Source organism: Aythya fuligula, chromosome 4 (assembly GCF_009819795.1).
Source record: "Aythya fuligula isolate bAytFul2 chromosome 4, bAytFul2.pri, whole genome shotgun sequence".
Lineage (NCBI taxonomy): Eukaryota > Metazoa > Chordata > Aves > Anseriformes > Anatidae > Aythya > Aythya fuligula.
This window is the reverse complement of record NC_045562.1, coordinates 29,413,488-29,428,360: the sequence shown is the minus strand read 5'-3', so window position 1 is coordinate 29,428,360 and position 14,873 is coordinate 29,413,488. Positions and strand designations below refer to the sequence as shown.

General features: G+C 40.0%; 1 non-coding gene across 1 annotated transcript; it reads left to right on the top strand.

Annotated features, from left to right (window-relative positions):
• The first annotated feature begins 2,728 nt into the window (after positions 1-2,728).
• Positions 2,729-2,790, top strand: LOC116489311. The gene has a single exon (XR_004253274.1). It is a non-coding gene; the product is annotated as a U5 spliceosomal RNA (small nuclear RNA).
• The last annotated feature ends 12,083 nt before the right edge of the window (positions 2,791-14,873 follow it).

The window sequence follows — 14,873 nt, the reverse complement described above, 5'->3', positions numbered from 1 at the left end:
CTGCATTTTTATTTGTTTGTTTCTTTTCTTTCTTTTTAAGTACTGTAGAGTAACTTACTGGGTTGGTGTCCCCATGGAAAACATCCAAACAATTTCAGTGGGCTTTATGAAGAAATACAATTGATTCAATGAGTTACACTTCATTGCCTTATCTCATGTTTTGTTGTAGTAAGATAGGCCACCATTACTGATGACATCCATTTTTTGATGCTGAAAACTTGTAGCACTTTTAGCATTTAAACCCAAGTTACTCTGGGCAGTATCATATTTGGTACTGTCTACCCCAAAGTCTCATTTCTTATTAAAAAATAAGTGTGAAATGTGGGGTGGAAAAAAACTCACGGGACAGAAGATAAAAAACAAAACAAAACAAACAAACAAACAAAAACACTGGATAGGACACTTTAAAACTTTTTGCTCTGGAAGTGTACAAATAACATAAGTATTCCTACTCCCATGTCAAAGACATCTTTTAAGATACTGAATCACTCTTGTCTCTTTTAACCTGCTGTGTTCCTGCTGCTTCTTTCATCCCATTTCCCAGACAAGTCTGTGGCTTTGCACCATCCTGGCTGTATGTACTGCAGACAGACAGGGTGCAAACACCCCAGTGCTCTCCCTTTAGCGCAAGGTGGATGTCACCCTGAAGCCACCCCTGGCACCACCTTGCTTCAGGGAGTGACTGGAGGGCATCACACAGTGAGCAGCACAGGGAGGAAATCAAGAAAGGAACTGGACAGCTTTTGTGTCAGTGTGTTTGTTTTGTGTAAAGCATCTTCTCAAGCCTTAGCTGGCAGCCTGTGAGCTGCAGATTACGTTTTGCCGTTGCTAGGTGGCAATGTGTCTTCAGGAAAGGAGGGTCGGGGAAGGGGGCTTTGCTGTGGTGCCTCAGACGCCTGTGAGGTAGCAGGACGCGGGGGAGAAGCTGCAGACTTCCCCCCACAGACACTGTTTTTGGGGCAGGGGGGCATCTGGCTCATGTATATACACTCACAACCTTTTATTATTGATTTGTGTTATGCCGGGGGAAGGAACTAATCCGTGTTTTGCCTTAAACTAATTTAACACACAGGGTGTGAGAGAGGGATATCAATGCCAGGTGCAGGCCAGAACCAGGGAACAACGGGTGCCTCAGGGCCGGGGTGCTGCAGGGCCACCCTGCTGCCGCCCCATCCCAGCCTAGCTGTTCTGCTCCAGGGGGTGGCTGGGAGCTAACAGCTAGGAGGCTTATTGACTAACTTAAAGGCTGATGAGTATTGTTGTTTTTTTATTATTATTTTACGTATTTATTAATTAATTTATTTATTTCCAGCTAGCAATGTGTTGCAAGATGTAAGCCAGAGATGTCTTGAAATCTGCCGGCTCAAGAGGCCATTACCTTCAGAGTACCTTTGCTTCTGTCTCTCCTCCTCTCTGTAAGAAGACCTCATGTTACTTGACTAAACATAGATTAAATTACCCAGTGTTGATTTATTTGCTGGAGATAGCTTTTGCTGGAGAGCAAGACAGTCCCATATTCCGAAAGCTTTGATCTGTATAAACAAATGCCATTTATTATAGATGGTGTAATATGTTCCAGCTTTATTTGTTCTGAGCAAGATGTGCCAAGGATACATCCAATGTTTTTTTTAATACTGGCAGTTGGGGGTGGAAGGGAGAATTCTTTTCATCCATCTGATCCTGGTTGTTATTTACTCAGAAATGACAATTATTTTAAAGAGAATTAATTATGAGCCACTCAGAGAACTCTAGTTCAGTGCAGCTGGTTGTCAATGATCTACTCAAAAGCTGTAATTATTACAGGTTTGGAAAGAGAGCTGAAATGACCCAGATGGTTAGTCTGATTAAACTGATCCAAAAGTCGCCAGAAGTAGTACTAATACTCTGCTTCTACTGGGTACAGCAGTGCATATAGACCTGCTATAGCAGGGGACAGGTGCTAGCAGACCAGGCTGAGGTGGCTGAGAGCTGTATCATAAAGACATCAAGTTGGACAGGCTTCTGAAACACAGAGTCCCTAGTGTTGAAAGCTGAGAGGTTAAAAAACAAACACTGAATGAACTAGAACCCCTCTGCCAGCCTCTGACTGGTTATTCACCCGTATACAGTAAAGGGATAAAACAAAGAAAATAATATGAGAAGGAAACTGATGGCAAGAAGAGCCCCAATCGGAGTAGAAGCTCTGGAAAACAATCAGGACAAAGTTTAAGCAGTGTTCTGTTTTCTATCATGTCTGCAAGCACTATAATCCAACAAAAAGTAAGTCTGTCAATAGTCTTACATGTGACTAGTTTTGGAGCACTTGATGTACTCTGGCAGTAATAGCTATACAAATGTGCTAGTGGAAGCTGCTTCCCTATGATAAAAAGAAACACGTGACAGAAATGTTTAAAAGAAGCAAGGAAAAAGCAAAAAATGCATTGATGTGAAAATGTATTCATAACTGCTAAATCTGGTAATAATAGGTGAAAAGAGATGCTGGAAGGACCCTTGAGACTGAAAAATATAAGGGAAGGATCGTAGATGCTATATGCTTTCTTCAGCTAAATGAACTTCAGTTCAGCTTGAGGAAGCTTTTAAAGCTTGGCAGGTTGTTTCCATAAAATAGGGCCCTTCATGGGAAATAGCTGCAGTAATATCCAAGCATGCACCAGTCAGGTGGCTGTGGGGTTCCAGTGAAGCGCTGGTGTAGCATATGTAATCTAGGAGTTCATATGGAATGACTCCGGTTTCTCTTCAGATCGTACAAATCTTTTGCCTTTTACTAAAGATTTCTGTGGAGAGGAACAAGCCTTTTCTTCTGGTATCAAGGCCACTCGAGGCAGCCCTCGTGAGGGAGGCTGACAAGGCGCAGGTGGAGCCAGCAGCACCTCTTTCCTTGCCCTTCAAAGGCAGTCCCCAGGGGGAAGGGGTGACCAGGATGGGCAAAGAGGACATGGTGTGGCAGTTTGCATGGGCACTGCGCGCTCAGAGAGGGCAGAGCATCCCTCCCTGCTCAGGAGAACAGTTCATCTACCGGCTGTCTACCTATAGCTAAACCACCATGGTCTGCACTATGAGGAGAGCTCTTTCTAGAAAGTCTGTGGCGACCCAGACTGAGTGCCCACTCAAAAATATGACCCTTGAGGTCTCTGGATGCACAGAGTGCCTGAGCCTGTTGCTGCCCTCTGAGGGCGGCAGAGACACCATGTGTGTGAGGTGTGTGAGCAGGTGGATGACCTGGTCAGCCTGGCGGCTGAGCTCAAGGAAGAGGTGGAGAGGTTAAGGGCTATCAGGGAGTGTGAGGAGGAGATAGACTGGTGGAGCAACTCCCTGCCAGGCTTGAAGGAAAGGCACTGGGGTGAGACACCCCAAACAGTGGTGGACCCTTTTCCATGTTGCTGTCAGGCAGATAAAGGGGACCTAGGAGATGAACAGGAATAGAAACAGGTCCCTGCTTGGCATCACAGAGAGCTGCCCTCCCTACTAGCCTCACCTTCCCAGGTGCCCTTACACAACAGGTTTGAGGCTGTGGAGCTTGAGAGGGTGAGGATGAGGTGGAAAGTCCACCCAGGAGGTTGCCTAGGGTAAGGAAGTCGACTCCAAGCCTCAATTCTGCCTCCACTAAGAAAAAAAGTTGGGTAATTGTTGTAGGTGACTCCCTTCTCAGGGGAACAGAGGGCTCTGTATGTTGGCCTGACCCTACCCATAGGGAAGTCTGCTGCCTCCCTGGGTCTGGGACATTGCCAGAAACCTTCCCAACATGGTGTGCCCCTCTGATTACTATCTTCTATTGATAGTCCAGGCTGGCAGTGATGAAATTGCTGAGAGAAGCCTGAAGGTTATCAAATGGGACTTTAGGCAACTGGGATGATTAGTAGATGTATTGGGAGTACAGGTGGTGTTTTCCTCCATCCCTACAGTGGCAGGGAGGGGTACAGAGAGGAACCGGAAAGCCCACCTGATAAACACGTGGCTCAGAGTTTGGTGCCAACACAGATTTTTATTTATTTTTTGACCACTGGGTGCTTTACTCGGCACCTGGCCTGATAGCTGCAGATGGGTCCACCTATCTCTAAGGGGAAAACTGATACTAGCCCAGGAGATGGCAGGGCTCATTGAGAGGGCTTTAAACTAGGTAAGAAGGGGGACAGGGATGAAATAAGGCTTGTTAGAGGTGTGCCGGGGGAACAATGTCAGGGCCAGGGGAGAAGGCAATGGCCCTGTTGAAGTGCATCTACACTAATACATGCATCACGGGCAACAAACAGGAGGAGCTGGAAGCCATCATGCAGCAGGCAAGCTATGACTTGGTTGACATCACTGAAATGTGGTGGGACCACTCCTACGACTGGAGTGCTGCAATGACTGGCTATAGGCTCTTCAGAAGGGACAGGCAGCACAGAAGGGGTGGTGGTGTGGCTCTCTGTATTAGAGAGTGTTTTGATGTTGTGGAACTCGAGGCTGAGGCTGGAAATTATAAGACTGAGTCCCTATGGGTTAGGATCGACGGGAAGGCCAACAAGGCAAGCATCCTGGTGGGGGTCTGTTACTGACCACCAAACCAGGATGAGGAGGTGGAGGAGGCATTCTACAAGCAGCTGGCAGAAGTTGTGCAATTGCCAGCGCTTGTTCTCTTGGGGGATTTCAACTTCCCAGACATATCCTGGAAATACAATACAGCTCAGAGGAAGTAGTATATGAGGTTTCTGGAGAGCATGGAAGATAGCTTCCTGATGCAGCTGGTTAGTGAGCCTACCAGGGGAGGTGCCCTGCTTGACCTTCTGTTCACAAACAGAGAAGGACCGGTGAGAGATGTGGTGGTCAGGAGCTGTCCTGGGCAGAGTGACCACAAAATGGTAGAGTTCTCTATTCTTGGTGAAGACAGGAGGGAGATCAGTAAAACTGCTATCTTGGACTTCTGGAGGGCAGACTTTGAGCTGTTCAGGACACTGCTTGGCAGAGTCCCTTGGGAGGCAGTTCTGAAGGGCAGAGGAGTCCAGGAAGGCTTGGCACTCTTCAACAAGGAAATATTAAAGGCTCAGGAGTGGTCTGTCCCCATGTGCCCAAAGACAAGCTGGTGTGGAAGAAGACCAGCCTGGTTGAACAGAGATCTGTGGCTAAAGTTTAGGAAAAAAAAAAAGAGTGCTGAAGCCAAGTGCTAGGCAATATGCAGAGCAGTTTGTAGGGTAAATTATCACCTGATAACTATGATGCCCATGTGATGAAGAGGTCACAAGAAAATGAAAGGATTCACACAGATACCTTAAACATCGCTATTAAGTTTATGTGTATGTGTGTGTATATACATATATATATATATGTATACATATTTGTGGTGTTGAATTGCATATTAGCTGGTGGTTAATCACTATATTTGCATGGAAAGTTAAGACATGATGAACTGTCCCCTTAAAAGTTTCTGGAATTAGCTGCTGACTGTTGTGTGACTACTTGCATTGCATAATGTTGATGTGTTAGAAGTCTGACACCAAATGCAGCTGATCTCTGCTTGCCTTGGATTTCTAAAATCTACTGTGTGCATAACACAGATGCGTATGCAACTAATAGATATATTATGCCAGTTAGCCCTCTTTAGGGAAGACGAAATTCCAACATAATAATGATTTTGTATAAAGGCTTAATGTGATTTAGATGAGGCTGTCCAATAACTTGCAATATACTTACTATATTTTAAACAATGCAATTGGACAGTCGTCTTTCAAATAAACTAATCTCACTGTTATGTATACTTATTGGTATAGACCTAGAGAAAATCAGTAACTGCATTGTGCTGTTAATTCCATTTACTTCTCTATATATTTTACATTATAGTTATTCAAGTTGGGTAATTACCTGAAGATTCAAAGCTAACTGATCTTTGTTGACAGGCTGTAATGACTTAAACCAGCATCTTCTTTTCAGTTCTTCTGTTAAAATGAAAGCAGTTATAAGAGCATATTCATAAGTTTTCCTAGCCACTGTACAAATATTTTAGAAAATAAGCTTCCAGAAATACCAGTTAAACAGATTCTGAGCCAGCAAAGACACCAAATCAAGCAGAAGAGATAGGGAAGGCCATTAAGAGAAAGGATTAAGTTATTCATCTCTGAATGGCGTTTCCATTACTGTGAAACTACTTGGAATGAAATGGGCAAATAGCTTTGAAGAAAAAATAGCGACATTGTGGTGGTATCATTTGCGTAGCTTATTATGTGGTGACTTTGATTTGAAGGAAGAGTGAAGAAGAATTGGAAAGGGATTTTAATCAGAGTTGTTAGCAGCAAAAAAAGGACGGGCAAAATGTGATTCATGCAGTGGAGCATACCCTGGGCAGTAGGCACTTGCACAAGTGGAAATACTGTAATTTTACTTGGTGATGCTCTCTTCCTCTTTCTAATTAGGCTGTGAATATAACAGTCAATGTTTGCATGGTGCCACATGCAGCCTTCCTAGACCTCCCTCTCTTCTGGCTAGTGAGAACAGCAACACACTGTGCTGTTCTGAACTGAGCATGGCAGAAAGAGGAGTTTCTGGAAATCCAAAGTAGGGCAGTCAGAGGCAGGCAATACCACCACAAGACTCCCACTTTTTGTCTCATGGTTTGCATTATCACTGGTGACCTAAGCAAGGGGCCTGGATTTTGTTTGTTTATTTATTTAAAGTGGTAGGGATCTAGTTAACACAGAGGATGGAAATGTAATTGATTTCCTTAGTACTCCATGTTTCCTGACTTTTTAATCTCTCCAGGGCCTTATTTCTATATAAGTGTACATACCTGTCAAATGGGTTGAGAGAGAAATACATCAATTTCTTACTGAGAAATGTGTATCCTGGAACCAAACAGTCACAGCAGTCTCAGGACACCATGGAAGCAGCTTAGAAACAGAGATGCAATTTCCACCTTCCCCCACAATATTAACAGTGTCTGAGGAAACTCAGAAAATTGCTCAGTGTGGTTTATTGCTCCTCTATAGTATTTCCAGATTGGTTTATTGCTCCTCTAAAGTATTTCAGAATACTCCAGTTCTGTGACGTTCTGATACCTTCAGAGACATTGCTGCCTTGAGCCAAAGCTAATTAATTTTTCTTATTATTTTAAGAATGGATGGTGTACACTGAGTCTCACTGCTATCAAGTAAGATGTTCTGCCGATCTGGCTGGCTCTGTAAGCAAGGTGGGAGAGGCAGGTCACCACAGGTATGGCAAAGGTGGAAGAGAAGGGTGGTAAAAGGTTTGCTGTATGACTTTGAGAGGACAGAGAGGGACTGAATTTCAGAAATATTTGAAAGAATATTTGTTATGTTCTACAAAAAAAAAAAAAAAAAAAAAAGGAAAAAAATCTGTATCATAGCCCAAATAATGCACAATTGCAATCACAGAGCCTCTTATTATCCTACTATTCAATTTATAGAGAATGTGTAGGAAGCACTGGTTGCTTCCTTAGCACCTGGACCCAGAGTGCTCTGGTGGCTTGCCATTATGCTCACCATTATACCAGAAGTTGTTCTTGATTTTAAACTTTCACTTTTTTTTTTTGATCTAGCTATTATCTTTCCTGAGCAGCCTGATGTACTAAGTTCAAATAGTTTTGTAACATCTTGTGACTTTATGCAACCCTAGTAAACAGAAAACAATATTGAAAGAAGTACACAGTAAAATTAGTAACACATTGTTACTTACAAATTTCTGTGAGCTTCCATTTGGCACTGATTTCACCCAATGTGTGTCTATAAAAATAAATACATACATACAGGTGTTCAGTTTGCCTCACAGACCAGCCAATCAGGACAACAAAGTGACTTTCATTCCCATGACTGTACTATTCTAGTTAGATAGTCCCTTGAAATTTGTTTCAGTCTAAAAGTCAGTATAATTTCTTATATTTTCAGATTCTGGCTGCTCTTTTTGTGAAGCAAAATGTGCTCAAATGATACTATCTTTACTAATTCTAATCTAAAACTTAAATTCAGACATTGCAGCAGGACAGACTTTTATACCTCAAACATCCAAGACTGTGTTTCAGTACTGTGTGCAGCATTTGCTCAGGGTGTTATTTATGTACTTCAACCCGGTAACCACATCAGATTTTACAGCCTAGAGAAAGAGAGAATAAATAATCCAAAATATAATGGACAGAAATGTCAAATTGGTATTTATACTGTTGGGAGAGAACAGAATGCCTCTTTATTTACTTATTAGTAAGCCAACTTTATGAAACTTACACATAAGTATTCAAAACAGGTGTCCCAAGGTAGTGTGCAAAACTTAAAGGATGTCTTTCTAGTCTTTCTAGTTTGTATAGCCTCATTTGCCTTCAGAAGGGACAGGTAATAGTTGTGTATGTTGTGTTGGTCGATGTAGTTTAAGAAATTTAGTTAAAGTAAGTTATTTCAAAGGCAATGTCTATCTCACCATCTGCAGAAGCCCTAAATTTCAGCCATCACGGTGCTAAAAGGTGACTTGTCAAAAACATAAGTATCTGTATTGCAGGCAAAACTGTGACTAGAAGATGAGAATGTCAAGCATGTGCTTGGTGCTCTGCTCTTTTTTTTTTTTTAAATATTGCTTGTTTCAGATCTTTATTGTTCTTCAGTGTTCAAAAATGTGCACATGCTGTGCTTGATAAACTTGGATAGCAGCATTTAGTCTCCAAGCATCAGGTCACTGTGACTTTCATTTCTGTTATTGCTCAAAGAATGAATCACTTCAAATTTCCTATTAAAAATATTTCCTTTAGCTCCATCTTGCTGCTCTGTCCAGTTTAACTGTCTGCTACTAAAGACCCATTAATACGAAACTGAAAATGTCTTGTTTTCCTTGCTTGCTTTCTTTGGAAGTTCTATACCTATACATTGGACTGAGACATTTATGTAATGCTTATTCCTGTTTTCAAGCAAATTCTAGGACTCCATTTTCAATTTCCAATATATGTTACTTATGTATGTATGCTGCGAAGTCTTCATTTCCTATGTTCCTGCTGATCTGTTACCAGGTTGCTCTGATTTTTTTCTGTTTTGACACCATAACAGAATATTATGGTTGTGTAGTGTCATGCATAATGCCATGAAAACACACAAAACCTGGAACTTAACTGAACCAATATCTCTAAACCCAAACTGGATTTCTTTTCAGATGCCTGCTTCAATGGTTAAAACATTATGAATGCTTCCCTAAGAAAATACAAATGATTTTTTTTTTTTTTTTTTTTTTTTTTAGAGCAGACTTTATACAAATTTGATTCTTAGTAGAAATTATTTAATAGGTTAGACTGGAAAGCACAGAATCTGGCAGCATTTTAAAAGTCTAATTTAAATCAGCATAGTGTTTTCTGTGTTGTCTGTTTTCTTCCTCTATCTCTTCTCTGTTCCAAGTTAAAATCTCTAAACTCACTAAATCTCAGATGTAGAGAATAATTTTAATGTTGTAGTGGATCTCAAGACTGTGACTAGGGCTGAGCCTGAATGAATCTTGTATTTGCCTAACAGTTTCTTTTCTTTCTCACAGGGTGTGCTCTGCTAACTAATCATTCTTTGAGTTGGGAAAAGCATAGGCATAAACATACATGTATGTGAAAGAAGACGATAATTTTACATTTAAGGGTTTGTTGGAAAGCTATATTTTTTATGGTTTTATATGCCAGAAAAAGCCCCTATTACCTATCATATATATTGAAAAAAAGTTATTATTTGCAAGTTCTCTCAAAGCAGATTTACATTGTATGGAATCCTCTTGCATACCTTGAAAAAGTAATCCCTATATCTTTTTTCCAGTGTAAGTTTTACCTATTTGCAGCCATTCTGTGACAGCTGTTATAGTTCCCCAGAGATTCATTCTTGGATTTCTTTTTATTTTGCTCTATCACTGACTATTTATACTGCCTGCTGTTGACTTTTTTTTTCCAAACCTTGAAAAAGGTTGTGTCTTCATATGGTCAGAAAAACCTGGCAGAATGCTGTAAAGAGTATCCAAAGGCTCTCCCTCAAATATATGTGCATAGATATGTATGTATAATATATTTAAGTGCATGCCCAAATTTTAAAGCTAGGCAAACATGGCCTCATTGATAATACATTTATGATAAATCAAACAAACCTGACAAAAAAGTTTTTGGAAAGAAGCTGCTGGGAAACAAATAAACAAAAAACCCATGACCTTATTTAAGCTTAGCCTTGATGACTACAACAAAAATAAATCTTGCATGAGGCTATGCGGAGCATCAGCCCTCTGAAACGAGTACTTAGAAGCTGCAGTGGCAAAACACTGCAGGTGGCAGGCAAGAGTAACGCCAGGCAAAGCTGGTTGTCAGATGAAAGCAGGTTTCTCAACATTGGAGGCTATTGAGGCTTTTGCATTTGCCTTGTGTAGGAATGGCATCATTTTCTACATAAATCTTGGGGAAGATCTCCTGTAATTGTTAAATGGTCCAGAGAATAAACTAACAGTTGTGGGATTGAGATTTTTTTTTTTCTATTCAAATAATAATAATAAAATAAAAATCTGTGTGTGGGGGTACCGTTTCAAAAATAACTCAAACACAAATTTTTCCTCTTGGCAAAAAAAAAAAAAAAATTAGATCGAAAACAATTTATTTAACTCAAAAGAGAATGATTTGCTTTCAATCAGAAGAGTCAGAATAATTTTCTAGGAGAATGTGACCAAATTTGAAAGGGGAAACTGACATTTTTGCAGCCTTAAAACACAGACTTTTTAAGATATTAAAATGCTTCTTAGCTATAAATATATACTAGACTTGATCTGAATTCACAAGGGTATAGAGTTGAATCTCCAGTCAGTTTTGTTGCACAAATGTGTAACTATCAAGTTTTGATTGTTGCTTTTCAAAACAATAACAACATACCAGATGCCAGTCAAAGAAACTGGAAGAAATTATAGGATCTGAAAAAGACTGTTGAAAAACTACTTTTTTGGTGTGCCTACTGCTGTCATGGCAAGTCCTCAGATACTTCAGTAAACTCCGCTTGGATGGCTGTGTGCACTCATGTGAAATGCCCATTAAAATCAAGAGGGAGTCTGTAGAGGCTCAGAAGTTTTCAAGTATAGAATTTGCTGCAGCATTATTGACTAAACTGCTCCTCTAAGTAGGTATGGCTAAAAAATAGATTGGTCTCTGAAAGCACCAGAAGCAGCAGTTCTCAGTTCATGCTTTCATCTTAAGTAAGGCATATAATCCAGAATGAGAGACAGCAGAAAAAATAGTCATCATGGAAAGTCAAAATGCTGTGTTGTGCTTCCTATTAGTTAGCTCTTTTGAGAACTTCAGTTGTACTCTTAATTTCTGATGCATCCTTTTTATGCATTAAACAAGAAGAGGTGACAAATCTTTGTGTGACATTGGGACGTAAATGCCTGATGCTCCTTTGAAATAAATAAGGTGATCAAAAGGATGGATTTTAATGCTGTAAAAACAATACTGAAGCGTTTGCTCTTCTGACAGGTGAGACGATGTTTTCATTCAGCAGCAAAAGCAGGGTGGGCAAATGGTTAACTTTAATGGGATGAGAAAGCTATGCATCTATGGAGAGGTCTGGGCAAAATGGCTGCCTGCAGCCTTTACTGTTAATTAGCTGCAATACTGGTTCAGCAGCCACAGCCGTGTTTCGTGTGACCTCACTGGTGTGGCATCTGGGTAATTATCTTTGGTATAATGAGCCCTTTCATCCATAGCAGAACAACAACATCTCGCTTGGCTTGCGAAAGATCAGAGCCAATCTGCTGCTCATCAGGGTGCCTGCCATCCCCTTTGTATCACACCTTATTTCAAACCTAACCTTTCACATCCTGTATTAATTGTTTTTAGATTAAATATTAATGAATCCATTTTAGCAGCATAGGGGGAGGGGGGGAGAGCTAATAAATACCAAGTATCATCCAAGTGGTAATTTGGATCTTAAATATTCTTGTCTGAGTCTTTGAAAAGAAAGAGAAGCAACATTCCAGATCGCTAGTTACAAATGATCATAATCTTTTTCATCTATGGAGAACTGTAATTAACAGCAGGTATCATCCTTTTTCCTCAATTGTACAGTTCTATGAAATTAATTCTTCCTAACTATTCATTTAATGTACAAAAATTGTAGAAACACCCACCTAAAGATTGTACGTTTTTCTTGATCTTTTAAGTTTCCTCACCATGCTGTAGAGTAAGGCTTTTCAAACATTTGACCCTTCACAGAGGTTTCCCCCTTATTTAACTTCATTCTTAAAGGGTAATGTGAAGACCTGCTTGGTTCCACTGAAATAATTGAATGTGTCGTGGCTAAATTTCTGTAAGACTCCTCTTTCATGTTTATTGATGAGCTATGAAGCTTTTTCTCTTGCTTTGAAGAGTACTCATGAAGATAAGTTGCAATTTAACAAGGTGTGGCAATCAGTGCAGGAACATGACATGAATCGTTAATGCTTTGAATCTTTGTTTCAGCAACATATAAATAGGAAACACAGAAGCTGGATGTTGCCGAGTTTATGTGTTTTCACCTTTCCTCCTCTACTTGGACAGTACAGTTGGGCTTCTTCTGCAGACTTTGATTAAACTGAAAGACAGAGAATTATGGTTTAATTTTCCTCGTGGTCTGAGGCAAGGGCACGTCTTCCAGCTAAGAGAAGTTATTGAGTTCCCTTGAAATGTCAGCTAGAAAGGTACCCATTGACTACTATAAAGCAGCAACATCAACATTCATTCTGTTGTCCTTTTTTTTTTTTTTTTTTAATATAAGCTAACACTAATAAATCATAATGTTATGAGACCTACAGGACATATTTTTGATGGCTCTGGAAATCCTTCTCATTTCTATTCACATGGCTATCTCTAATTTGCTTTTATGCTCATTCAGCTGTAACTCCTTACTGTTTTCTATGTCTTTGAACTGTTAGTTATTCATAACTCTTGTTTTTCTTACCTTTGGACCAAACTAATAAAATGCAAGTAATTAATTTAAGTTACATCTAACCTGCAGATGTTTCATTACCACACTGAGAAGGTGAGAAACTAAAGATTAACATGTGTAGGAGATTTGCTTCAAGAAGTCAGGAAGAGATATTTTAGGTTTTGTACATAAAATATGTATAAAATTTTAAGTTGCTCAGTCATCATCCTCTGCACAGCTTAAACATTACTTTGAATTTCAGTTTTTCGATCTTTGAGAGCAGTAAGTTGAAAAGTCAGTTTTAAATATTTTATGGAGTTTACGTAAGTAATTCAAAGGCAGCAAAGGCTGTTTACCCTCAAAAGTTAGCTCTGTCAGAGTAATTCTGCAACTCAGCTTTCTGACTCTGGTTTCCATGGTGTCTTTGGATTTGTAATGGGAATGTTTTGGGGAATAAATGTGTTGCACTGGACTGCCCCTGCCTCACCAGCTAGTGCTGATGCCATCTGATGGCCGTTTCTCTCAGAACTTCTCTCCTTATTTTGAATACATAGTGGATGCAGTTTCTGTAGCCATTTCCCTGTATTAGTTATCCTCTGTGAAGTTCCTCTATTGATCCAGTCCTCTGTTCTGTTTGCCCTCTCAACTGCTGCCACTGCTTTGATGAGAGGAAAAATAAAAAAGTCAGTCACCTACAAAGGTTCTTCCTTTTCAGTGGACAGGCAATTTAGTGTATAGGCTCTGTTGCCATTAAAATTCTCTTTATGAATCTCTGAGACATCACCAATGTGCAAAGTGCAAATATGATGGAACGCAGTTCGCTCAACAAAGGTTAATGAAGACAGCCTATTAGGATCCTGCTGAGTTTGTTGTCGGATGCACTGTAGTAGTGCCTAGAGGTTTTGCTCTCAGTGGAGCCCAAGTACAGTGAGGCAGGGCATGCACCATATGCAGACAGACAAATAGAGAATGCTTGTAAGTTCACAGACAAGGCTGACAAAACACAACTGAGGTGACTGACTTGCTTAAAAATAGACTTTAAAGTCTGTGAGAACCATTCACATATGCCACTATCTCCTACTTTTCTCAGGTGGCAATGGGAATGGGTAAGTTGTTAAGGACATGGCTTGAGGAGGGAGACAGAGGACTACATGTTTGACTGTTTGAATACATGTCAGTCAAAATGTGGTCCAAAAGGATGTCTCAGAACAGACCTTTTCAGAAGAAGGTGGTGTACTTTGCACTGTCACTGTCCCAGTCAAGCCAGTATTATTCCAAATTCACAGGGAGAGACTAAGATAAAGATGGATGAAATGTCTTCTAAAAGTGAATGGGAGTGATTGGGTAAGGCTTATGCTCGAGGCTGAGTGGCAGAAGATGTATATCTGAGTTACAAAACGAATCCCCATCTTCTGCAACACACTTTCACATCAAAAGTATGATCTTGCATTCTTTGTTAGTCTAAACCAAAGTATAGAGTCAAATGCAACAGGAAAATCTTAAGCACAGCTGTTTACCAGTTTTAAACTTTTTCTGAAGTTTCAGGGCATTATCCATCTGTAATCAAATCCTTCCTCTTGCAAATTCAGGCTATTTTTTGTGCATTCAGGATTTGAGTCAAATCTCTTCAAGACGTTGACTTACTGAGAAATCCCCAGTTTTCCATTCAATTTTACTTGGAAGGTATTTTTTTTGCTTCATTCCCAAAGTTCTTTCATAACCAATAACCAGTACATGAATGTATTTATTTTTTATTTTCATATTGAATAGAAATATACTAAACAATTTCTTTTTTCGTCCTTTTGTTTGCTAGTTCTTAGCCTGTAACACTTTTTTTTTTTTATTATTATTTTTTTTTAATCTAGTTAGATTACTTTACAAGCATGGGTATCAATTGTAAGAGACATCTATTAGCCTAGAGGTTCATACTTCTCTCACTTTAAACAGCCTTGTGTTCCTGTGGTACTGAACAAGCAGCAATGTCTAGTGCTTATGGGGAGACTTACA